This window comes from Choloepus didactylus, chromosome X (assembly GCF_015220235.1).
Source record: "Choloepus didactylus isolate mChoDid1 chromosome X, mChoDid1.pri, whole genome shotgun sequence".
NCBI lineage: Eukaryota > Metazoa > Chordata > Mammalia > Pilosa > Megalonychidae > Choloepus > Choloepus didactylus.
The window spans coordinates 114,955,059-114,979,724 of NC_051334.1; the positions used below are offsets into that span (position 1 = coordinate 114,955,059).

Genomic DNA, 24,666 nt, shown 5'->3' on the forward strand with positions numbered 1-24,666 from the left:
TAGTGATTAAAAGCTTGTCCTACAAGACAGGAGTGGGGATTGGTGGAAATAAAGGCCAATTAACTGAGGGCACTTGTGAGGTGGGTTCTAGTCAATCACGGTTTAAGAGAGCATACCTGGAGGCATGTGCATGCTTGCATACACCTACACCCTGCCCCTCACACACAGATAGCCCTGGTATGGGTAAACCTCAGAGTCTACAGGGCGTTTTTGCCCAAAGTTGGTTGTTTATGAGCTACGTGCTGCCACAGATTTCAGGACAAGGCCACTGGTACTGTGTGAGTTCTGGTCTATTATGGGGCAAGTTCTGATTCATGACAGGGACACAATTGTTACTCATCAAATAGCAAGGCTAAAAAAGTTATTAACACGGGCAGGGACTAGACCTAAGGCTATTGTTAAACACATACATTTGCCCATGTCTTCTGCTCTACACTTGGTCGCCTCTATTTCAAATCAAATTCTGGGACAATAAGAACACATAAGCATCATACAAAATGCCATTCAGACTATCTTCTTCCTTAGATAACCTATCCATTTGCAAGGTTAATAGATCATTCAGCTACCACATACCCCTCTTGTTGAACTAACCAAATATTGGAAGCCTACTCTGAATGGCAGGGGGCAGTGAGGATTAAATATGTCAATAAACTTCAAGTGCTTAGAACAGTGCCTGGCACACAGATGGCACTCAATAAGTTTTTCCTCCTCTTTCTCCTCCTCCTCCTATTTCTAATATTACTTATATATCTAACCATTTTGTTAATTCTTTCACTCTAGTTTTCAGGACTTTATATATGGCAATACATATTATTTCAATATAAATGACTTCTTTTATTTCATCTTTATATTAAAGATGGGACATTAAGTTGTTTTTCAAATTTGAGGCATAGGTAAGTCACCTATATATTTCACTTCAAGATGGTGGAGGAGTTATTATATTATAATACTTTTATGTAATACATTAGATTACATTTTCATTATTTATTGTAATATTTGTTATATTTGGTGTATTATATAATAAAGTATGTTTCAATATTATTACAGATTGCTTATCATGTTTATATTTTATCAATTACATATATTTACTCTATTTTTACAGGTTGATTATCATATTTATATGTTATAAATGTATATACTATATGTGTTTATATTGCATATAATTATAAATTTATATCTATAATATAAAATATATTGTAAAAACTAAATATATTTATAATTACATGTATATATTTACTATATTAGGTTGAATCATATGAAACTGCTGTTTTTCTAAGTCAAAAATGTCAAATATTGACAACATGATTCATCTTAATATATAGCTTATATAAAACAAATATCATAAATCTAAATAAATATTTATTATATAAAGTTGTAACTATCCTAAAAAGGGAAGTAGAGCCAGATAGAGTCAAGAACTATTGTATTAGCTGGTAAACATTTTTATTATTTGTCAGAGCAAATTGTTATATGCTAGGGCCCTTCAGATAGCTCATAAAACCAGGGGTGATTCTTCTTGTCTCCATACCTGTTCAACTGTGCCCAATGCCCAGTACAGTTTTGCCAGCTATCCACATGGCTCAATGGCTGTCATCCTCCTACATAACTCTATTCAGGTCGGGTGGGGTGAGGAGCATTTACTGGTTCTTGGAATGATTCCAGGACTGACATGGCAAAGGGAAGGTGTAACTTCACAACCTCGCCCCACCCCCATCGTTTCCAACACCAGCTCGGAGACCCTGAGCCCTTCTCCTCCTTGTCTCGCTCCTCGCCCCCAGCACGTCCAATCCACGTCCAGCCCCAAACATGCACACAGTCAACACCACGGAACTGTGAACTCCAGCCTCATCCAGGTCGGTGGCAAGTAGGGGCGGTAATGGAGGAGGGCAATTTCTCCCGCCTGTCAGCTCCCAGTGGCAGCCTCGCTCTCTCCCTTCCCTTCCCCTCCTCACCCCTGCGTGCTCTCCTGGACCCAGCGGCCGGGAGCGGTGGCAGTAGTGAGGCACCTGGGACCATCCGCCGGCCCGCGTGCCCTTGAGGAGGAAGTGCCACGTCACTGGCGCCTTTGAGCGCCAATCCTCTGCTACCACCAGAAAAAGGTAGCGCACTCGGTTCATTGGGGCGCCACGAGAAGAGGGAGGAGTAAGGCCCTCGAGATGCCCGCTGGCCTGGAAGGAGCCTGCGATGCCCGGGCTCAGCGGTGACTGAGAGGTGCGACGCTGCGAGTGTGAAGTACTGGTAACACCGATGTGGTCCAGACCGTGCACAAAAGGATGCAAACCGCCGCCGAGCTGGCCCGGGCCTTCGCGGAACAGACCCTGGTGTTACTTGCCAGGGAAATGGCCACGTTCAGAGCACTTCCTGGCTATAACCCGTGTCTGCGTAGTGTGTTACCGACGTAATCATAGTGTCACTACCCAGGATGCTACACTTGCTTTTTCCCCTGTGGGAAATGGGTATGGTCAGAGAACATTCGATAATGTTACGATGTGCATTTAGGTTAATATTATAGAATTAATGTATGTCACTGTGTTCAGGTATACTGATGGTCCCTGCAGTGAAAAGGGCATAATTATAATGTAAACTTAATATTATTATTTGTAGTTATATGAATAGTATGTTATTAGTTAACAGCACCACAAAGAAGGCTTGTGTTATGCTTTACCTTTTGTTAAATGGGGATAATTACTGTACATCCATTACTATTATTTGTACTTACATTATTGTTAATTATTTACTTTTACATTAATTATTATAATTAAGGTCATAATTAAATGATTATAAAATTAGTCACTATTATAATTACTTGTATTATTAACTTTTATGTACACATAATCATATTATCTACAAATATTTAAGTGTAACACAGTTTTAATAATTTACTAACATATTTAATTAATAATAAATTAATTCTATAATGCTAAGAAACCCTGGTGTTACCTTTTTATCTCCTCAGCATCAGAATAACTGAGGTAAAGCAAATGCAGTTATTTTCATTATTATAATATTAAAAAAAAAAACTATAGTAATTACCACTTCTGTTAATGCTGGTGTAGTTTTTCCCCCTCTGGGAAATGGCATAATTATATCACATAGCTAATATTATTATTACTGTTCTTTTAGCATCTAGCCTCATAATGAATACCAATGTAAGAATAATGGTGTTACCTGTTCCTGTCTGTGAAATGAGGATGATTTTGGATATCATTAATTTACATTATGTTACTATTATAATCATAATTAATACCACTCCTGAGAATCTTGGCATGCATCTGTAAAATGGACATAATTATCAGGCATCAATGATATTATTCATTTAATGAATGTTAACATATTGCATTTATGTTAACACTATAATCGCAATTAATGCTACTGTTAGGAATGAGGGTTTCTTGTAAACTAGAAGGAAATTCACATCTTACAGGGTTTTTATCAGATTTAAATGAATTAGAACCTGATACATAACAGTAATAATGATATTAATAATAGAGTTTATTGACTCCTGTCAAGCTTTGCTTTAAGCACTCTATATTTATTGACTCACTTAATCTTTAAAATAACTTTATAAGTTGGGTATTAGAGTTATCCCCATTTTATATTTGAGCAAACTGAGACACAGGCTAAATGTTTCACCCAAGGTCCCAAAGCCAGGGCAGTTTGAGTACAGGTTCTATTGTCTTAACCACTACTGCTTCATGGTTATTAATAAGAATAATTATCATAGATAACTACTATTTTCCCCAACTTATAACAATGTTATTATAATGATATATCACTGAAGAATGAGAGTATCCCCCTTTTTCATCTATAAAATGGTCATAAGCATGGGCAGTCGTTCATGATGGAGGTATTGATATTGGGGATCCAGGCAGGCATGGGGTGACCAGTGTGCAGAGTGGGAAGGGATTAAGCTCTTCGTACTAATGTTGTTGGGAGGCTCAGATGAAGTAGCTCAGGCCAACAGCACCTGGTAAAGTGTTGGTGCACAATAAATCCTTCTTAAAGATGCATTAATCTTTCAGTATGGCTCTTAGCTTCCTAGTAGCCCAGGTAAAAAGGGTAAGCAAATTTAAAAAGGGAAAAGGCAAAGACACTGTTTGCTCGTGCTGAGAAAGTGAATGACAATTGCTCTTGTCTCTGTCCAGCCATTATACCACCCTGTCCACCTTTATCTTCCTGCCCTGCCCTGCCTTCCCTGCCGAAAGGAAGACATGTCATGTCAACAGCTTGTTGTTTATGGCTGTTTATGCAGCAAGTATTCGACATCACACAGTGATGCAAAGCTTTCAGCCTGAATGTGTCTAATATACATTTGGATAAAGTCCAGCTCCATCAATATGGCTTGGAAGACTGCCCAGGGTATGGAGTGAGTCTCCATTCCCTGGGGGAAAGAAGGGATGAATGATGTTGACGGGAGGGTGAGTGAGGAATTGAGAGAAGGAACAGGGGAGATTTGTTAATGTGCTTGAGATTTGTCAGCACCTCATAGGAAGGAACTGGAAGCAGCAGTTCCCTCTAGAAGCAAGGGGGGAATTAAGATGAAGCTTTGAAAAAGGATTGGTTGGAAGTCCCTTTCAGAAGTAACTAGAATCCTAGATACACTCCCCCAACACCGGTCCACACCCCAATAGAAGGCAGGATGAATGATCACTAGAGAGGGTAGGACAAAGGGGATGTGGTTTACATGGGCAATGCCTGCTCAGGCCAGACCACAGCCCTCTGTTGATGATTAGTTATCCACCAGTGAGCTTAGACACCCTGCAGAACTTATGAGTGTAACACAGCCCAGACTGCCAGGGGTAGGGCCTCTGGGACAAGGAGCTTCAGACTCAGTGCCCATTTCCCCCACCAGGTCATGGAGGCCTGACCACCTCCCTTCCCTGTCCCCAGGTCCCTGGAAGACAAGAGGTAGGTGCCAGGGACCCCATTTTCTTGCTGGCCTCTGCTTTGCCTTTGACCCCTGTTCATGACCACTCCTGAGCAAGCCTGCCGTTGTTACCTGTCATATCTCTAGGTCATTTACTCTGACTCAGACATGGGTGAGTTTGGGGAGACACCAGAGAAGTCCCTACCTTATAAATCTCACCACGAAATTCCTGAGAAGCAAGTAATGGCTGGGTGGGGAGTGGAGCTTCTGCACACTGTTGTTGTTTTTTTTTTAATTCAGTTTTATTGAGATATATTCTCATACCCTACAATCATCCACAGTGTATATAATCAGTTGTTCACAGTACCATCATATAGTTGTGCATTCATCACCACAATCAATTTTTGAACATTTCTATTACTCCAAAAAATAAAAATAAAAACAAGAATAACAATATAAGTAAAGAACACCCAAAACATCCCATCCCCCCCATCTCCCTTATTATTCATTTAATTTTTGTTCCCATTTTTCTACTCATCTGTCCATATGCTGGCTAAAGGGAATGTGAGCCACAAGGTTTTCAAAATCGCACAGTCACACCATGTAAGCTACATCTTCAAGAATCAAGGCTACTGGGTTGCAGTTCAACAGTTTCAGATATTTCCTTCTAGCTATTCCAATACACTAAAGACTAAAAACGGATATCTCTGTAATGCATAAGAATAATCTCCAGAATGACCTCTCAACTCTATTTGAAATCTCTCAGCCACTGAAATTTTATTTTGTTTCATTTCTCTTCCCCCTTTTGGTCAAGAAGTCTTTCTCAATCCCTTGATGCCAGGTCTGGGCTCATCCCCTGGGAGTCATGACCCACATAGGGGGGAGGGCAGTGACTTTACCTGCTGAGTTGGCTTAGAAAGGTTATAGGACAAATCTTTGGAGTACAACAGCTGTTAGTGAAATACAGAGTACCTGCCCCTCCTTCGCCATAAGCACTCTTGGGATAGGCAGAATTTCTAAAATGTTACCCTAAAGATGCCCTGCCCTCATCCCCAGAACCTGTGAATATGATGAGATATTCACTCTTGTGAATATGTTATGTTATGTAGAGAGATTACTGTATACTGGTGTGTCTGACCTAATCATATGGGCCTTTAAAAGCAGAGACCTTTTCCCAGCTGTGGCAGAAGGGGAAGTCAGAGAGATTTGAAGCATGAGAAAGACTGGATGCATGATTTGCTGGCTTTGAAGGTGGAGAGGGCCACTTGAGAAGGAATGCAGACAACCTCTAGTAACAGAGAACAGACCCTGGCTGAAATGCAGCAAGGGAATGGGGACCTCAGCCTTACAGCCATCAGGAACTGGATTCTGCCAACAACCTGAATGACTCTGGAAGGGGATCCTTCCCCAGTGCCTTTAGATAAGAGTCCAGCCTGGCTAACATCTTGACTTTGGCCTTGAGAGACCCTAAGCAAAAAATTCAGGTGAGCCCTCCCAAACTTCTGACCTATAGGACTGTGAGCTAGTAATCAAGCTGTTTCAAATCATTGTTTCCGGTAACTTTTTTTTTGATCCATAATGATTTAATATTTCGAGATTTCACACCTAGACACACACACACATTTTCTCTTTTTATACCACATTAACATCTGTAGAGTCCTCACTATGTGCCAGGTAATACTGATAATATTTAAAGAACATATTATGTACCATACACAGTACTATTTCACATAAAGTAACTATTCATCCTCACAAAAACCCTCTAAAGTGGGTATTGAAATTAGCCACATTGTATAGATGCAAAAACTGAGATGTGATTCAGTTGGGTTTTGATTCATTTAGTCCTCACATCCACCCTGAGATACTGCCTGTGTATCTTTTTTACAAATGGGGAAATTTAGGCGTAGAAAAGTTTGGTAAATTGCACCTCCTGACAGCCTGGTTAAGTGGTGGTACTCAGATTCAGGTCGTATCAGCCCCCTTAACCTCCTTGCTGGCTGCTGCATTTCTGTTTCCTCTGATGGCTAATGGGCAATTTGTGAGGATTCAGAGTTGAAATTGTAAATATCCTGCCCCTCAACAAACTTTTCTCTCCGGCTTTAATATTTATTGAGGCTTCTTGCCCAAACCAGCCTATAAAATAATGGCTACACCCAGGGGAGTGAATCTCCCTGGCAACGTGGAATATGACTCCCGGGGAGGAATCTAGACCCGGCATCGTGGGACGGAGAACATCTTCTTGACCAAAAGGGGGATGTGAAAGGAAATGAAATAAGCTTCAGTGGAAGAGAGATTCCAAAAGGAGCCGAGAGGTCACTCTGGTGGGCACTCTTACGCACAATACAGACAACCCTTTTTAGGTTCTACTGAATTGGAGTAGCTAGCAGTAAATACCTGAAACTATCAAACTACAACCCAGAACCCACGAATCTTGAAGACGATTGTATAAAAATGTAGCTTATGAGGGTGACAATGTGATTGGGAAAGCCATATGGACCACACTCCCCTTTGTCTAGTTTATGGATGGATGAGTAGAAAAATGGGAGAAGGAAAAAAACAAACAAACAAAGGCACCCAATGTTCTTTTTTACTTTAATTGCTCTTTTTCACTTTAATTATTATTCTTGTTATTTTTGTGTGTGTGGTAATGAAGGTATCAGGGATTGATTTTGGTGATGAATGCAAAACTATGTAATGGTACTGTGAACAATCGAATGTACGATTTGTTTTGTATAACTGCATGGTATGTGACTATATCTCAATAAAATGAATTAAAAAAAAATAAGAAACCAAAAAAAATTTAATATGTTGATATGGATGATAATTTTATAATATATAAATAAGGTTCCTAATTTGTGCCCCAAGTAAAATTCACTTGTCTATTATGCCATAATATTCATAAAATTAGACCAGGCAATATACCAAAATGTTGGAGCAAGTTTTTAATCATAGACTAAACCTCTTTTAAAGACTGAAAATGCAAACCTAAAATAAAACATGAAATGTAAAAGATTTTCAGGAAAAAAAATAAAATAAAATAAAATAATGGCTACAAAGTTCCCAACTCTACCACTTCTCCCACTGCATTACTTTTATATCTTCATTGGTGTAAAATAAAAATAAACCTCCCTAACTCATAATAAAACATGGAAACTGCCATATAAAAATCACAGGACAAATGAAAAGCTTTCCAAAATTCACGTGACAATAAACTTAGTATGTATACAATTAAAAATGAATCCTTAAAAAAAAAGCATGCTTTTTGCCTTGATACTTCTTGGAGCTAATAACATTAACAATAATTCACATGCAAAGACTATGGCCCACAATATACAATGGGTAATGAATTATTTTATATATAAATTTCTAATTCATTATATAAAGACTGGAGACACTGTCTTGATCCCAGAGCCAAATCACAGAAGCTTAAAGAATAACTTTTTTGAAAAATGTTGTTTTGTATATTAAGAATCATGTTTTTGGCAGAGCAGGGGGCAATAACAGCTATCCCTGTCAGCTTAAAACAGTCAACAGTTTGAAGTCACTATATTTACAATTAAAAAGGAGCAGTTTCCAAAGGAGTCAGTATTCTGAGGCTGGAAGTCCAGTACAGGAGGAAATTTCTGTTATCTCTTCACTCAACTCCACAATGCTCAGCTGAAGAACATCCCACTTCAAAGAGCTGTTTTAGTCAATTCTATTTCAAGAGGTAGATATTTGGAAGTACAGACAACTTTTTCACCTTATTAAACTGGAATGAATAGTAAGTTGCAAAGTGTCTTTTTTTCCATTTTTAAACATAAGAGTCTCCTATGTCCCAACCCACACAGGAGCAGGCACTGTTGGGGCCTGAGGGTAAAATCTGCAACACACCAGTTTGTGTTCCCTGTAAGCAGGGAACACGGAGGGCCTGATGAGGTCCAGGGCTCAGCGGTTGACTCAGCAACATAGAGTTGACTCTGGACTTTTTCCACCATTAATTGCAATCATGGAAGTGCCCTTTTCTTGGTATTGCATTTCACTGGAGGCTTTTCATTAAGACCTTGTTCCCCTAAAATATCATTGTTCCTCAAGGTTCTGTCTTCACCCCAAAGCCAAATCCTACTGTTCCTAAGAAATCTTGTCCATATCAATATTTAGATAAAACACACACACACACACAAAAACTACCCAGCAGCCAGATTCCTTTAGCACCTCGAGAAGGTGCTCAGCACTTTAAACCTAGGCAAAACATTTTCCCCATAGGACCTTTCTAATTGATCCTGTACCTCCCTGAAACTCCCTGAGATACAAGATAATCTATAATCCTCCCCTCCTCCCTGTTGATTACAATCGATCCCTTCCTACGTCACAAAACTCCCCGGCTCCCACCTTATGCTCTCATACCCATTAGAATGTTGAGCCCTTATAACCAGTTTGTTCAGCCCCCCACCCCTCAAGGGCAGAGTATCTTTACATTGAGCTCTGAACCTGCCGCCATTCAGAGCAGCTCTCGAATCCATTCAGAGAAGCTCCTGAATCCAGGCAATGTGACCAACTTCCATTTTCCCTTGTAAGTAAGCCCCGAATAAAAAGTTCATGCCTCTGAACATACTCAGTTCGTTTTTGGTCTCTCAGCAGCACAGGCCCACTTGGGCCGTGACATTGGTTGTTTTTTTTTTTTTTTTTTTGCATACACTGTATATTTCCATCTTTACGACTTTGCTCATTGCAATAATAACCATAAATTTTTTGAATGCTAACTGTGTGCCATACACAGTTAAGAACTTTACATATATTAACTGATTTAGTTTTGACAATGACTTCATATAGGTATCATTATGCCTATTTTATAAATGAAAAAAAAAAAAAAGATTTATTTTCCAATCATATACCACCATATTCTGTCACACTGAGCTTGCAATTTCTATGTTGTCCTAAGTTCTTTCACGGCTGTGGTGCTGTTCCCTATAATGAAAAATGGCCTTATCCCTCATTTCCAACTAGTCAATTCTTCCTTTAGTTTAGGTTCCGTAACCACTTCTAAAGCAAAGAAACTGAGTTAGGTATTGTTTTTATAATCTCTCAACATCTACCGCATATTCTGTTACAGCACCAGCAATCACAGTATTAAAGCTGCTTATATGCTAGTCATCCCCATTAGATTGTAGGCTTCTTAAAGGAATGTTTTTTTTTCTTAAGCATGATTTCTGTGTAGTGCATATACTTGGAATATGGTAAGCCTACAATATTTGTTTTTCCAGAATTATGTGTCTCCAGTTAGAAGCATTAAGCCTCAACATGTAAATGCTCTTTTCCCCGGAGATAAACTTACATGGGTACTAATTTTCTTGAAACTCTTTCCTGGCAGCTTGTAATAATGCTGATTAAAATTAATCTGTATCTCCCGTCTCCCCCAACTAAAACTCAGATACCCACTTTTAGTTTTCAGAAAAGCACAGGTTAGTTACCTCTGAACACATTTGGGGCACAACATATTGTCCTCCAGGTGTGAGGATGGAAAATTGCAGGCAGGTAACAAGAAGAGTGCACTCACTCTCCCTTGTTTTTCAGGAACCCAGGCTTGTGCAGCATGGAATTGCAGGTGAACCCAACCATCTGTGTTTTCAGGGAGACTTCTTCCATGTAGGTGTCCTGTGGTGATTCCCCTGCCTCCATCCTGCTGGCCCTGGCTGCAATTCTCGTCCAGGAGGCCATCACAGCCTCCTGAGCGGAAGTCATCACCACAACTGTATTCACTCTCTCAAGAAGACAAGATTCTTCAAGGGCAGATACTCCCTCCTCAGGGGGAGGAGCCACTTCTGGAGGGTCAGTGCTCTTAGAAGACATCTTCCTTTTCTCAGAATTTTCCAGAGGCATTTCCCCCATTGGTTTTCTTTGAGACTGTGTCAGGATCTTGGTCTCCTTCACTGTGTGAGGAAAATCTTTTTGGTTTGGGTAAGCATGTTCACAGAGTCATTTATATGCCTCTAATTTCCAGCCTTTGGTGCCCAGCTTTAATTGATGGCACCAGGCCCACAGGAAGTCTCAGTGAAACAGGTTGACGGGTGGCAGTTTAGATGGTAACGGAGGGATTGCTATCTTCTTCCGAAGTTTGGGGCTGTGGTTGCTTGGTGCATTCTCTTGTGAACAGAAAGCTTTGTCATCTTTCATGGACTTGTTTCGTTTGCTGCCCTTAACTGAGGTTCTTGGTAAACCTGATGTGCTTGGTTCGCTGGAAGACCACTGTTCCTCTTTGTTTCTGCTGACACAGGTTCAAATTTGAGAGTCACGCATTCTTCCCCTGACTTTTCTGTGGAGTTCCATTCCTTGCCTTTTGCATTCTCCATAGTCAGAAAAGAAGTTGGGGCTGAGAAACAGAAAATTCTCCTACTTCTGCAATCTTGTGGTAACTTTTTGTAGCAGTAATAGAAAACAAATACAACTTTTCAATCCCCTATTCCCATCACAGGCTATCAGGGCCCTAAGGAGGCCCCACACATCCAGTTCTTTTCCTTGCCATCCAGGAAGATGAATATTTTTCCATAAGGTAGTGTTTTCTACAGAGGATCCCTCATGGATCAGGCCTCTCATACCCAGCCCCTCACCCTTGTCTCCTTTTCCCTGCTCCAACCCTTTGCTCTTAGGTCTTCCACACATGCCTCAGAGGTATTTTGTACACTGAGTTTCCTCTAATTATTCCCCCAGGACTGGTCAACCACAGTTGATTCTATCCCCATCCCAGGGCATCCTGACCCTCCTGTGTTCAGGGTAGCAGACCCCAGGGTGTCCTCCTTGTCCAGGGATATTTAAACTTACTGAGCTAACCCTTGGGGTATGGTCTCTGCCCCCCTCCAGGGTCTCTGAGGTTCATAAATAAACAATTCACACAATGCAATATGGTGTACTTCTATGTAAGCTCAGCAGAGACAGGACCTTCTGGAAAGCATGTCACTGTTCTGTGACTGTGCCCCCCTCCAAAGTGTTCCAACAGCCTCAGGGATTGCTCCCTGCCACTCCAAGCCCCAACTGTCACTGGGCACCTGCCTCTCCTCAGGCCCCTGTGGCTCTTCTCTTTTCAGGATGGAGGAGAATGACAAGAGGTGGGAGGAGAAGGGAGCTGGACAGTGCTGTGTCCCTCTCCACCCACAGATGCTGCCCTGCCTCCCCTGCCTGACCTCCAGCTCCAAAGCCAAGGAAACATGGTGCCTATCAATGGATGTTCCCATGCCATGGACTTAAGCTGCTGTGCCAGTTTGGAGACATTATGTCCCTCAAAAAGCCATGTTCTTCAATGCAATCTTGTGGGGGCAGAGTTATTAATCTTTTTGATTAGGGTGTGACCTCTTGACTGTTTCCATGGAGATTTGACCCCATCCATTCAGGGCATGTGTTGATTAGTTTACTGGAGTCCTTTAAAGGGAGATCACACAGAGAGCAGAAAGAAAAAAACGCCCCAGGATATGCTAAGCCAGGGACCCAGATGCTTGCTGACACTTGGAAATACTGGGAGATGCAGACAGAAAGATATCTGGAGATGCTAAGCTAAGAGATGAAGACCAGAGTTTGCCCTGGAGAAGCTAAGAGAGGATCCCCAGATGCTTAGAGAGAAACACACTGGGAGAAAGAAGCAAGGACGCACAGGAGCTGAGAGAGAGGAGAGAATACAGAAGCCCAGAGACATTTTGGAGCAAAGGACCAGCAGACACCAGCCATATGCCTTCCCAGCTGACAGAGGTATTCCAAATGCCATCAGCCTTTCTTCAGCGAAGGTATCCTCTTGTTGATGCCTTAGTTTGGACACTTTTATGGCCAAAGAATTGTAAATTTGTAGCCAAATAAACCCCCTTTGTAAAAGCCAATCCATTTCTGGTATTTTGCATAACGACAGCAGTAGCAAACTGGAACAGCTGCCTACCTAAGAGGCACCATGGGAAATGTGACAAGATTCCTCATAGATCCCAGCTGTCAGTTTCACACTTGGTTACAGAGTTCCTGCGACTTGTTCCATTTCCTAAGATGATCATTTTCCCTAAGATCCCCAACACCATCAACTCTGGCTCTTCCACTGTGCTGATCATATTCTGTTTTTTGATCAGAATTTCATAAACATAAGTATGTTCACTTTAGAAAATCCATCATGCTGTACACTTAAAATATGCACACTTTTCTGCACATGTTATTGCCAGATCTGAAATTTGAGTTAGCTTATTAGTGTTTCATGACCCAAGACTTCGGGATCAGAGACAAGGGATTTTACTCCTCATGGCATGGCACACAGCATGACAATCAGCATATTTGCCTCAGCTTTCCCCCATCCCAAGCCTCACAGGGAACAACACAGAGCGGCCAAGGTAGATGTTGTACACATTGCGAGTTTACATCAGAGTCAAGGAACACTGAGCTTGAGGAATCCACCATTTTGTAGCAAGAAGTAAACAAGCATGCTCTTTGTCCTGGAGGGAGACATGGCCTCATTCTTCAAGTGTGCTCACTACAATGACAACCCTGAGAAATGGCCCAGGTAAAGAGCGGTCAGGGTCTTGCATTCTTGGCATACTCAGCAAAATGTATAGAAGCATGAGGGACCCATGAAGGAGAGTCTTCCCCAATAGTATGCTTCAGTAAAATTTACCAGAAAAAAATACCCTGGCTGACAACCCCACACACCACTGAAAATCTTGCCTCCTCTTCCTCTCAACCGCTCATTCACTCCTTCCCTCTCTCTTTAACCCACTATCCACACTTCCTTGTACTATTCCTTTTCACGCCAAACTGTTCCTTCTCTCCCCCCACACAGCCATGAACTCTAAGCCAGAGAAGAGGGCTGGATTCAGAGAGAACTGGGATTTGACTCTATCACATGGTGAACCCTCTAAAAAGATTTCCTGAGGCATGAATCCCCTGGGGGGTGGAAACGGCCAGAGAAAGGATTTCTTTGTTCTCCCAGCACCAGCCTCCACTCTTCTGGGTCTGTATTTTCCAGGTAGATATAATCAGATAAGCAGGCCAAGTGAGCTGGGGCAGAGATTAGAAGGAATGTGCTTAATTCAGTCTCCCCAGGACACAATCATATACACAAAGTTTTCTACTATTTTTCCTATTTTACTTAGCACTTTCAGCCTGCATTGGAACAGATGGGCACATCAGGACCAATGTTTCAGGATATGGCCCTGCCATATGATGGAGGCTAACTCACCTTCCCCCACAGACACCCACATATATAAGACAGAGGCAAGAGACTGCCCCCAAAATATAAGCCTAGCCCTTCTTCTCTGCTGCATCAGGCTGGGGGGGGGGGGGGGCAAGGGGAGGATGGAGAGCAAGTTGGCATGGGGGGAGCATATTGTCTTTGCCATGAACCATGAACCCCACCATCTTCCTTATTTCTTCAGTACTGTTCTATGTAACCATCTTAAGTGATACGTGTCTCTTCTGCATCAATCTGCACACCTCATAGTGCATGTCAGGTGTGGATGACTTCAGAGACCCCCAGGAGCTTCCTCCCACTGTAGGCCCCAGGAGTCTCTGTGACAGGTTCTGCCCCAGGGCTCTGTGACAATGTGGGGATGTCTGCTGTGTGTTTGGTCTGCCCTCTAAGATACCTGGTACCCATGGTCAAATGGGGACATTCTGTTTTAATTCTGTGGTCAAAAGGGTGAATTCCAGGGAGGTTTGGACACCCTTTTTTCTAGAAGTGGTAGGGCTTGAAAGAGGGTATTAGACCCTCTACCAAGGCTCAGCTTTATCCTTTAAATCCTTCTGTCACTTTGGTCCTGGTTCTACTGGCTCAACAAATTCCTAATGAAATATTAACTTATTATCTCCAGAGTAAGTACTACCCTCTCACTATGCCTGTTGTCTTTCTAAATGGGGACTCCAGACCTAGGCCCCAGTCTCTGGCTGTGCCTTGCCTAAAGCTGTGTGACTTCTGCCAGTGTCTGACTTTCTCTGAACCTCACTTCCAATTAATTTTTTTAAAGGAGCAGGGCTTCATCCAAACACTTCTGAAGCCTAGGCTCTTCTTGGGTCATTTACCCTACTCCTTGCCTAATTGTGACAAATTCTCAAATGGAAAGAGACACTAGAAAAAGTCCCCAAACTCAACTCTGTCTTCAAGTTCCTACATATGTCACTCCCTGACAGTTACTACTTTTGACTCTAAGTCATGCCTGAACTCATTGTCAATAGTAAATGTAAGGTACTTTGGTTTGAAAGACAGGCAATGAGGCCAAATGGGCAAGTATCTAAGAAAAGTTTTATTTGAGAGAAGCCTCAGGGCGGCCCCCGCTGGCAGAAAGGCTGCTTGGAGGGGAAAGCACGCAGTCGGGTGGTGGGATTTCTTTTATAGGGCCTTTTGCCAACCAGGAGGTTACATGGTGAACTTTATACGTGAACTTTGGCCAATAGGGGGTTACACATAGTTTATCTTGTAACTTTGGCAATGCCTGGTTTGTGCATTTGAACAGGAGAGGTGAGGGAGGGAATAAATTTGTGAGGGAAAGGGAGGTGGGGGCAGTGATGGGCGAGAACAAAGAAAGTGGTGCAAAAATGGGGAAAGGGAGGGGGCAGCAACGTGAGGCATAGTCTGATCTGCAGCCTGGTTTTGCAAAACAGGGAGATGGGGGAGGGTCCCAGGGCCCAGACCTAGCAGTAAGCACTTGTACCCAGGAACCGCCACACCCTACCTTGGGGCCCTCACCAACCACAGGTTACCTGCCCATACAGGGGCTGTCTGAGATAGGCTTTCAGTCTGGGGATACTGCTGGGAATGTGGCTTTCCTGCAGCACCACCACACCCCTCAGATACTAATGGGGCTGTTTGTGTGCTGAGGACATACCACGACCCCCAGAATGGCCACATGTAACCTGTTTTGTTTTCACCCTGAAGCATCAGTGTTCCCAGGACTGACTGCATGGACATTCCGTCTCTGCCCTGGGGTGAACAGAGGCTGCTGGCTGGATCATCAAAAGTGACATCTGACCCTCACCCCCACAGGCATAATGTGCTTCTCAAAGTGCACAATCAAAGTGCTTGAATGTAACTGACCAGAGCATGCAGCAATCTAGTTTTTTGGGGATCTATCAGAGTGTCTGAAGCTGTTTGGTAAGTGATGAGATCCTGGCTATTTTGTATCTCTGCTAAGTCCCAGATCCCTCTGAAATCTCTAGGTGTTTTCAGGATCTTTCCCCACAGTCTGCAACTGTTCCTTGGTCCTCCTGACAATTTTTCAACCCCAAGAACTATTTCCCTCTGAATGATCGTTCACCCCAGTGGCTCGTTCCCTGGTCCCTCTGGCAGTTAACTGGTTATCTAGCTGTTTGTTCCTATTCCCTGGCCATTCTGGCTGTGTTGTTTTTCTGACTATTCTCTCAGTCATAATTGTTGTTCTGACAGCTTGGGGGTGGCAAGCTGGGGTTAAACATAAAATGATAATTTTATGTTATTGAAAATAATGTGTCATATTGGTAGCAATACTTCCATTAACATTGGCAACCATGGTTTAACTCATTATCCTGATAAATTCTCAAGATGTTAAAAATATTTAATATACTCCCTAGTAAATTTTTTCCTATTATGATATTTGCACCTGCTTTCCAGCTGAAAAATACCAGTGATTCAAAAGACTCTCTCCCTTTGTTTTACATCTTTTTGCATGGTGTCATTATTAGCAAGCTGGGTGGAAGCTTTTTGTAACAAGGCAGAAGCTATGATAACATACTTGTTGTCTTTTGTGACATCAATCCCAATATTATAAGGTGGCTGGAAAAGGGGACAAGTGAGAGCCTGAAGTGGACACCTCATCAGTGTCTGCCGGCCTTCAAAGCTGCAGAGTACAAAGCCTATTGCTCTTCCTGACTGTGCCCATGGACCAGCTCAATTTATACGTGAACAAGCAGAACCCTTACCCTCATCCCCACCCTGTCATCCACTTGTTCGGTTTGAGAGATACTGAAAGGCTTCCTGATCAAAGGAGTTTATGTGGGTTTACCTCCTTTGTGTTACCTTTTAGGGCATTCAGAAATCATGCATTTTTATTGAATTAAGATATCTTGTTTCCTAGGAGAAATGACAAACCTCTTAGCAGGAATATTATTATTATATATTAGCATGGATTCCTTTGGGTGATTAACCCATTATACTCTATCATCACCCAGCACAAATCTGCTGAGGAAATGGGACCCTTGATGGATATTTTTAATTGGGTGGCAATAAAAGAAGGGGAAAAGGAAGCGGTAGTTGGCCCTTAGATCCTCCCTGGCTTCTAGTAAGTCATGTCATCTGCTACAGACTGGCATAAAGGTTACATAATACAGTTGAAAGAACACAAGATATGAGAATATCTGGGCTTTCTCCAATTTCCTTATCTGTAAAATGGACAAAGTTGTTGCTTTAAAGATAGAGGAAGGAAACCTGGAGGGAACTTTTATTAAGTTGTTACCATGTGTAAGATATTGTGCATTATACACATTATCTCATTTAATCCTCAACAAGCCCTAGCAATTAAATATGATTAGACCCACATTTTAGATGAGGACACTGAAAACACAGAAGTTAAATTGTGCTTTCCAAACTTTTTCACATCATTATACACATAGAAAATGATAAAAATTATAAAATATGTGGGCATATTGGGGTAAAATGACAAGGCTCCTAGCAGCCTAAAGTGACTGGCCATCCCAGGCCTCATTGGCTATTTCAAGGGCTGAGGGATCAATGTCGTGGCATCCTTGTAACCTATCTGTGGCACACTGTTTGGGAAAGTCAGGGATTAAATTACATGACAGAAGAAGGAAAATATTAAGAATTTTGGAATTGAAATCAGACATACATATGTTTGAATTCAGGATCTGCTACTGATTGTGGTTGTATGACTTTGGGCAAGTAGAATAACCTCTCGGTGTCTCAGTTTTGCCATCAATAAAATGGAGATTATACTAGAACCTTTCTCAAGGGTCATTAGAGAATGAAATGTAAATTATATAAAGCACTCAACATAGATCTGTGTGCCTAGTAAACACTATAAATTAATGGTTCTAATAATAACAATAACAACAATAATAATAAAGTGACAAAACAGTGTCTCTGATTGCAAAGTCCATTTTTTCTCTGAAGACACACTTCCCCAGCTTTACAGTTCTGTGATGAAGCTGCCCCAATTCTACTTGCAGGAGAGGCTGTTCTGGAAAGTGCTACGTTGGTGTGAGTATATGGGGAGTGGTGCATGCTCCCTCAGCTCTGCAGTCCTCCCAAAGCTGTTTCCACAGAATTGTTTTTCTCAGTCACCTGTTAAAGTGAATGACTAGTGGACTGATTGAATGAACTAAATCAACCAGGTTCTTTGCCATTATCAGCGACAGTCCAAGAGTGTAGTGTTGCAACTGGAGCAAGTCCACAAAAAGCAGGTCTGAAGAAGACAAAATAAAACTGACCGAATAAAGGTAAAAATATTTATCTCCTGGAAATCTCAGCTCAGCTCATATAGCTGGCTCACAGAGTTAGGGAATCATTCCTTAGGAAGAGTCCCCTAGTGCCAGGCCAGCAAAATCATTGATCGTAAAACAAAAATACTCCCACTTCTTCATCACAGAGCACTGGAACAACTCTTCCCCCACCTTGTTATATCTGAGTATCAGGGTCAAACTGTTATCTCATGCTCTAGTCAGTGATCTTGGGACTCTTGGTTGGTTCAGACAAGAGGTGAGAGAGGATGGAGCACTAAGCCTAGCTCGCCTAGTTATCTGGTTAAAGAAAGGCAAGATCAAATCTCTCAGAGTAGTAATGATGACAAAGAGAAATGGACAGAAATAAGGTAATAATTTATAATAAGGCTTGTAATATTTGATGGCATTTTTAAGAATGATCTTGCTGTGAGTTTGGACTAAGTCTTAATTAGAGAAGACTTGCCAATTAAATCAAAGATTCCTCCCCACTCCCCATTAAAAGCATTGTCAAGAAGGCTTCTCTTTTGTAAATGTACAGTCTCAAATCTAGGTCAGCCTGTCTCCATTTATGTAAAGCAGAAATATTATTCTTACTGTGCTGTCAATCATACCAGTTCATGTGCTTTCTGACTAGCTGGAATGTGGCAAATTCTCAAAATCATCTTTCCAAGTGTCTTAGAATGAGCAGAATGGAGCACAGCTCCATGATTAATAAGACTTTCCACCTTTTTTCCTTTGTGATTTGCTAGGACTTCACTTTTGGAATAGGGGATGATATCATTCTTTGATTATTTTTCCAAAATTTAAAATGATAGTGAAGGCAAAAACCCCTGGCATTTGAAAATGAAGCCAAGCTTGGAGGACTGCATTCTTTCCCTCCAAATCGCATAGTAGATATAGCACATGCAAAAAGAAAGGGCCGACCCTGGACCCGCCATCATGGGATTGAGAAAGCCTTCTTGACCAAAAGGGGGAAGAGAAATGAAACAAAATAAAGTTTCAGTGACTGAGCGATTTCAAATGGAGTTGAGAGGTCATTCTGGAGGTTATTCTTAAGCGTTATATAGATAAACCTTTAGTGTACTGGAATAGCTAGAAGGAAATACCTGAAACTGTTGAACTGCAACCCAGTAGCCTTTATTCTTGAAGACAATTGTATAACTATATAGCTACATGCTGTGACTGTGTGATTGTGAAAACCTTGTAGCTCACACACCCTTTATCCAGTGTATGGACAGATGAGTAGAAAAACGGGAACAAAAATTAAATGACTAATAAGGAAGATGGGGGATGGGATGTTTTGGGTGTTCTTTACTTGTATTGTTATTCTTGTTTTTATTATTTTTTTTTGGAGTAATAGAAATGTTCAAAAATGGATTGTGATGAATGCACAACTATATGATGGTACTGTGAACAGTTGATTGTACACTGTGGATAATTGTATGGTATGTGAATATATCTCTATAAAACTGAATGTTTAAAAATGCCATGACTAAAGAAAAGAAAAAAAAGAAAAGGTCCAGCTGAAGTCATTAGCCTGTCTGAGGTTTCCATGTATATGAAACTGAAGGGGATTGGTGGGTTGGAGTGTTAATTGCTTTTGGTACAGGGAATCATTTCAGTTCTCTATTTCTTTATTGCATTTGTTCATTCATTGACTCATCCATTTTTCAACATTCATTTGTTGAGCACCTATGTGTCAGGCACTAGAGCAGACCCTGAAGCTACACTGTCAAATAATACACAGTCCTTGCTTTCAGGAAGCTTACACTATGGCAGGATTTAAAAAAATTAACTATGAGTAATAATGATATTAATAGGTAACACAAAGTGCTTACCATATACCAAGCAGTTTACATGCATTAACTCATTTAATCCTCACAACAACCCTTTGAGGTAGGTCCTGTGATTATTATTTCCCCCATTTTAGGACAAGGACACTGAGGGTTAAATAACCTGCCCAAAGCCACATTGTTGGTAAGTGCTCAAATTCACAGAGGCTGCCCCCTGGGGCGATGTTCTTAGCCATGAGCTATACTGCCTCTTAATGTGATACCACAGAGAAAAGCATGAGGTATCACTGGGGCTAATAAGCCAGATTGGAAGGTCAAGGAGGGCTTTATGCACTTGAAATAAGCTTTGAAGAATGAATTACCAGTAGCTACATGACTACGGGGGAGAGGACATTGAAGCAGAGGAAACCACACATGTGAGGTCATGGGGGCCTGAAATAGCATGGCATGTTCTGGAAACTACAAGTAATGCTATATGGCTGAAACATATGGGTAAACGTCAGGAGAAGATACCAGAAAGGTAGACAGGCAGATCATAAAAAGGCCTTGAATTCTGTGCCAAAAGGGTTTGACAATTATCCTGAAAGCTGTGTGGTACCACGGAAGGATCTCTAGATTAGCTTTTTACAAAGATCATTTTGGTATTCTAGAGCAAAGACTGGAAGGAGTTATGACCAGAAAGATAGAGATCATTTATGATATTATTGCCATAGTTAAGGTAAAAAAAAATCTGCGGAGACAAACCAAGGCAAGAGCAAATAGAATAGAAGAGCAGATGGATGTGTGATGCTAAGGAAGTAGAAAGGTTAGACTTGTAAGAGATTGCATATGGAGAATGGGAGCAAAGAAAGACTTAATGGCTCCCAGGTTTCTACTTGGGTAGCAGTATTACCAAGCTACCAACCTCACAACACAGTAGGTGGCACCCAGTAAATGTTTCATAATAAATGAAGAATATATAAATCAAAGAATAAAGGAATAGTCGGTGTAGGATATTTAGGGAGTATAACAGATCATTGTCTGGATGTAGAGAGTGACAAAAAGGAAGGAGTCAGGAATGGTCCAAGGTTACTGGCTCAGGTAACTTCCTTTCCTTCACTGAAATCGGCAACACAGGAGGAAGAGCAGTTTCGGGACAAGGATGAGGAAGTTTAAGTTTAGATATGCTGAGTTGGAAGTGATTATATCCACGTGGTGGTGATACGTGCAAAGAAGAATAAAGCAGGAGATGATATCATAATAATAGTTAACATTAGCACTTACTATGTTCTAGGCACTGTTCTAAGTGTTTGTTTTTAATAATTTGTTTAATATTTCCCTAAATCCCACAAGGTAGCTATGGCTATTAGTATCCTTATTTTAGAGATGGTAAAATTAAGGCACATAGAGATTACGTAACCTGCCCAAAGTCACACAGCATATAAGTGGTGGAGCCAGGATTCAAACCCACACTGTCCAATTCCCAAGACTGAGGTTTTAAGCACTATACTATGTTGCCAATCCACAGCAGAGATAGAGCATGAATTGAAGGTACTTAAGGGAGGATGCAGTTATGCCAGGGAGTCCCTGTAGTATGCTAACTATTGCAATAACCTACAGAGCTCTTGTCCTTGCTCTGTTCATTTTGTTTATTGGCACATTTCACTTCTGCCACTAACTGGCATTTGATCACCTATCTTTGCCAAATACCTTCGCATGGTATCTAGGGTTAAGCTATTATTTTATTCAGTAGTCATATATGGGGTGACCAACTTATCCTAGTTTGCTGGTGACTGAAGGGTTTCCCAGAATGCAGGACTTTATGTTTTAAAACCAGGATAGTCCTGGACAAACCAGAACAAGTTTGTCACCCTTGATACATTCAAACAAAATCTAAAATGGGAAGCTTTGGGATCAGCTCAGGACAATTGCACTCTTACTAACATCTCTCATTTAAAGAAAGGTATGAGAAATAGATCAGTCACTGCTTCTGGGGCACAGCCTGATTACTGGGCAATCTTCCATCAGCTCAGGATTAGTAAACTCCAAGATAATGCAAAAATGCTGTTTAGTTTTTCAAAAGCAATTGAAATCCTTTTAGGTTATTCTTCCGCCCTTCAGATATTGACAGGAACACATGACTGTTCTCAACTCATCACAACAAATGTCTAATTCATCAGGTGCCCAGATTCCTTGTATATAGTTTGATACTTTTGGAAGAGTTCTCTTTACTCTCCTTTTTATAACTCGGGGAGGGGAGTGAGGAGGAAGGAACTTAATCAAATGGCAGGCCTTTAAAACAGAGCTCTGTGACATGACAGACAAGTGCAAGTGGGAAAAGACCTTGGACCAGTCTCTTCTCACCCTGGGCCAGGCCTGACTCTGAGCATTTACTCCCTTTCAAATAGCCTGAAACAGACATCCTCTTAGGATTGGGTGTGGTTTGGGCAGCTATCCACAAGACCTGGGGATCCAGAAATGATGGGAGCTTCCAGAGACCAGGGTGGAAAGCACACTTGCAGGTTCTATTAATTCAATGTGAAATATATATGGCATATTGGTAGAAATTTCAAAGGTTCTAGAAAACATGGTTTACTTTTATGAAAATTAAAATCCTCCAAGCTTAATAGGGAACTTCACTTATTGAAGATTAGCTACTATTCTTAATGGACATATAGGGAAATTTGGAGAGACAGTAGGAGGGAACCAAAAGCAGAAGCAGGATCCTTGTCAGCTGACCCTTTTATATTTATTCTTCAGGAAAAGTAAGTCCCTAAAAAGCTTCTGAACTTCAGGGAAAACAGGTACATTTCATTTGAAATGGGAAGTGGGGGTGTTGAGCCCCCTATTCTTCAAGATAGGGAGCAGGAGTTGGCAAACTTTCTCTGTAAAGAGCGACATAGTAAATATTCAGTCCTGCAAGCCATACTGTCTCTCATAACTACCCAATGCTGCTGTTGTAGTATGAAAACCACCATAGATAGTACATAAACAAATAATTGTTTGTGTTCCAATAAAACTTTATTTACAAAAACAGGCAGTGGGACAGATTTGGCCCCTAGGTCATAGTTTGCTAACACCTAGTGTAGGTTTTAAATGAACCCCAAGAGACTTGCCTAACTCTTCCCCCACACAGAGCATTACACATAATGTCTATATTTCCATAAGTGTGTGTGATGTATGTATGTTTGTAAAAGAGCCCTCAATAAGTTTTTCTCATTAAGGATTTTTAAAAACATGATTCAGTTACACGAAATAAATAATGGATAAAACAAATTTGTCCTAATATCATTTGAAACACCTGAAAATGATTGCTTAAGATTTGTGTTTGCTTTCTCTTCACACAAGTATGGCCACTACACACACACACACACACACATGCACATATATAACATGCCCTGGAATACTTCCTTGTCTCATTTGAGTACTTCCTAAATGCCAACGTTGCTCCTGACCACACACATTCTGAATAATATTGAAGCAATTGGTCTTCAGCAGTAAAGTAAATACCTTCCATTTCTACATGGCTTTATTCACAAAGCATTTTAACATAAATTTTCATTTCTTCCTCAAAACAGTTATTTTAGTTTTCTGGTTGCTAAAGCAAATACCATACAATGGGTTGTCTTAAACAATGGGAATTCATTCGTTCATGTTTTTGAGGCTAGGAAAAGTCCAGAATCTAAGCGTGGACAAAGTGATGCTTTCTTCCTGAAGATGGTGTTCTGTGGCTTGTTGCTGGCAATCCTTGGTCCTTGATTTTTCCATCACATTGCAATGCCCCTGACAGCATCTTCTCCTTTCTCTTCCAGGTTCCATTGATTCCCAGCTTCTGGCTGCTCCCCCTTCCTTTGAGTGGCTTTCTCCAAAAGGCTTCCAGTAATAGGATTAAGACTCATCCTGATTCAATTGGGCCAAACCTTAACTAAAGTAACCTCATCAAAAGGTCCTATTTATGATGGGTTCACACCCACAGTAATGGATTAAGATCAAAAACATGCTTTTTCTGGGGGTACAGAACTCCATCACAACAGTCGTGTGGTAGACAGAGAGTACAGGTAATTCGAAGCTACATAGGAAAAAGACCTAAAGAAGCTATGCAACTTTCTTGTCACATAGTAAGTTAAAACTCCATTCTTGAGTCGACAGCCAGTGTTCTTGCCACTATAACATAAGACACCTAAATAGTTTATATTGTTATGTTAAATAACTAGGCATTTATTCCTGGGCCTAGGAAATTTATTTCAATCATAAAACTCAGTTCAAGGAGCTATACCAATATAAGCCGATCAAAGCCTCCCGTAACATGATTTTTAGGCTTGGAGCCAGTAAAGTCACATCACAAGGGAAAATACCTTATGCCATACAGTAACTAAATCCCCTTGGAGAACATCCAAGGCATACCCACCTTATTATCAATTTTAATTTATGGCAAATAATACTTTAGTGAGATTCCAGCATCAGATTTTTCTGGTGTGGTTTTAAAAGTGATATGTTCTTAAGAGCTGTTATGAAATGAAGATTTTTACAGGTAGGTGACAACAAATGAAAAAGTTGCACACAAATTACCATGTTCCGATGTTAGTAATCATTTTATAATGC

At 41.0% G+C, this 24,666-nt stretch overlaps 1 protein-coding gene and 1 pseudogene across 1 annotated transcript in view; both read right to left on the minus strand.

Annotated features, from left to right (window-relative positions):
* IL1RAPL2 (interleukin 1 receptor accessory protein like 2) overlaps window positions 1-24,666 on the minus strand; it is a 789,386-nt gene that overhangs the window by 758,935 nt on the left and 5,785 nt on the right. The window lies entirely within an intron of this gene.
* On the minus strand, window positions 1,692-11,196 carry LOC119523252 (annotated as a pseudogene).